The sequence below is a fragment of the Anomaloglossus baeobatrachus genome, chromosome 5 (genome assembly GCF_048569485.1).
Source record: "Anomaloglossus baeobatrachus isolate aAnoBae1 chromosome 5, aAnoBae1.hap1, whole genome shotgun sequence".
In the NCBI taxonomy this organism is placed as follows: Eukaryota; Metazoa; Chordata; class Amphibia; order Anura; family Aromobatidae; genus Anomaloglossus; species Anomaloglossus baeobatrachus.
In genome coordinates, this window is record NC_134357.1 from 406,581,435 (window position 1) to 406,583,774 (window position 2,340).

The following is a 2,340-nucleotide window of genomic DNA, read 5'->3' on the forward strand; positions in this document are numbered from 1 at the left end:
GTTACTTAAATAAATAATTAAAAAAAATATATATGGGCTCCCGCTGCATTTTTTGTATTGTTGCTAGCTAAGGGTAATCCAAGCAGCTACTGGCTGCTAACCCCCACTGCTTGGTGTTACCTTCACTAACAATGGAAAATCTAGGGAAGTATTTTTTTTGCCAAAAAAAAACTAAAAAAAAAATGACGTGGGCTTCACCATATTTTTGTATGCTAGCCAGGTACAGCAGGCAGGTACGGCTGCCCCCAACCCCCAGCTGCTTATTTGTACCCGACTGTGAACTAAAAATATAGGGAAGCCCTTTTTTTAATTATTTCATGAATTTCATGAAATAATTAAAAAAAAACACGACGTAGACTTCGCCCCATTTTTGTGTCCAGCCGGGTACAACTAGGCAGCTGGGGATTGGATTCTCGCAGCACAGGTTAGCCCGAGGTTTCTGGGCACCTCTGCTGCGAATTGCAGTCCGCAGCCGCCCCAGAAAATGGCGCTCTCATAGAATCGCCATCTTCTGGCGCTGTATCCAACTCTTCCTGAAGCCCCCGGTTATTGCTGGGTAATAATGAGTTAATACTAGCTATGTTTTACTAGCTAGTATTAAGCCAGAGATTCTTAATGTCAGGCACGTTTGACAGGTAAGTGTTATGGCAATGTTTATTAACTGTATGTGTACATTTATAATGTGTTTTTATGTGTTTGTGATTGCCTCCCATTGTTTCCTATGGGTGTTGAGTGGTTCGCCAAACCGAACTCGAACCAGACCTTGGTTCGGCGAACCGAACTCGAGCCGAACCGCAGCCGGTTCGCTCATCTCTACTCTCTAACCTTTGTTAGTAAGCTTTTCTGTAGTCTGCCTGTTGTTGATTTATTTTCCGTTTGAACAGTGCACAACATGAAGAGACGGAACACTGGCGTCACAATGCCCCCCGCTGACATCACAATAGCGCTGCTGCCTAGAAACCAGTTGCGCAGCAGAAGTTGCTCTATGGGTGGGATGGTGGGCTAGGGGAAGGAGGGGGCAAACACTTTTCTTCCCGGCTGATAGGGGGATGACAGGGGAAGGGATGCGGGTGGTGGGATGGGTACAGAGGGCAGGGATTGGGGGCTGGGAGGGGAAGGGAAAAGATTAGGGTTTGGGGATGGTGGAAGGGTTTTCTATGGGTAAGGATGGCAAAGGGTGGCAGTGACGGAAAGTCAGGCAGCCTGTCCTGTCCTGTCTTGTCTGTCTTTTTGTATCATGAATTGGAAAAACCGCAAGGGGGAGGGAAGGTGGTTGTGCCCAAAAGGAGGAGTTATTCAGATTCATTGCAGTGGGCAGCGGCTGCAAAATGCACCATTCTTCTTGATTTTGCTCTGCAAAACAGCCTTTTCAAGGGTTGGCTTGGGTGACAAAATGTCTTCTGTAAGCGTGGCTTTGTCTCCCTCTCCCTAAGATGTGTCCGGCAGAGGTCAGGGTGCCACCCAAGGCCGAAACCAATTCGGGTTATTGCTTCTCGGCCTTTTGGCTAAGATCAAGTGTAGTCCCTTCATTGGGATTGCCTTGGTCTTGGCTGGGAGGAGCCCGGGCTTGCACAACTGCCGGCCTGGGGGGCTGTTGCGCCTTCTGGTGCTTACGTCCCCTTGTGCTGGTTGGTTCCCGGGCTCGGGAGGCGATCACTCAGGCACTGCGCTTCTGTGTGGTGGCCTGCTGGCCTTCGGGGCTATCTTGATTTTGACAAATTGCGGATGAAATCTCATCTGTTCTTATCAGTTTAATATCTGATACGTCCCCTATCTGGGGACCATATATTAAATAGATTTTTAGAACAGGGAGATGAAAAAGAGCTTGCTCTATCCACTCCACGCATTGACCTGGTATTGCAATACCTCCAGGACCGGTGCACCCCTTCTTAACCCAGTTTCCAAAAGCAGAACTCAATTCACCTGATTCAAATGAGCCCGATTAATGAACTGAAAGAAAGCAAACCACTTCATATGCACTTCAATTTAGCCCATCACTTTTGACACTTTCTCCCTTTTTTATCTTTCACACTTTTTACTTGCTTTATTCATCCTAAAGCTGCGCCAAATAGCAAACTCATCTCCACTCAACTTGACCAACTCTGCTATGTCCCGTGTAGTATCTTGTTCTCAATCTTATCTAGAGCATTTGCAATTGAATGGAATAGATCCCTTTTGGACAAAGTGGATTCAGCTGCTGCTGCACTGACTGCAGGTGTGAGGAGAAGATCTAGAATTGGCATCAGATGCTATCTATCTATCTATCTATCAACTTCCACTCCAATTAAATTTACCTGTTTATTCCTACCATGTGTAAGGGGTAGTCGGACCCCTGGTAGT

The 2,340-nt window shown here is 46.8% G+C and overlaps 1 non-coding gene across 1 annotated transcript; it reads left to right on the plus strand.

Annotated features, from left to right (window-relative positions):
• The first annotated feature begins 1,702 nt into the window (after positions 1-1,702).
• LOC142313421 (U2 spliceosomal RNA) lies at positions 1,703-1,888 on the plus strand. The gene has a single exon (XR_012754458.1). It is a non-coding gene; the product is annotated as a U2 spliceosomal RNA (small nuclear RNA).
• Positions 1,889-2,340: the final 452 nt, after the last annotated feature.